This window comes from Penaeus monodon, chromosome 19, assembly GCF_015228065.2.
Source record: "Penaeus monodon isolate SGIC_2016 chromosome 19, NSTDA_Pmon_1, whole genome shotgun sequence".
In the NCBI taxonomy this organism is placed as follows: Eukaryota; Metazoa; Arthropoda; class Malacostraca; order Decapoda; family Penaeidae; genus Penaeus; species Penaeus monodon.
This window is the reverse complement of record NC_051404.1, coordinates 28,363,051-28,363,251: the sequence shown is the minus strand read 5'-3', so window position 1 is coordinate 28,363,251 and position 201 is coordinate 28,363,051.

Genomic DNA, 201 nt, shown 5'->3' with positions numbered 1-201 from the left:
ATGGACCACAGAGAGGGAAGGAGGAAGAAGTATAGGAAATGAATAGAGGGAATGGCATTCGAAGAGGAAGTGGCGAGGATAACAATAATAATGATAGTTATTTATCAAAGCAGTAATGATAGGCAACATTCGTGAAATTATCGAGTCTAAACAGGTGGACGACCCTCTCCAACCACGCGAAACGAGGCAGGAACGCTACCA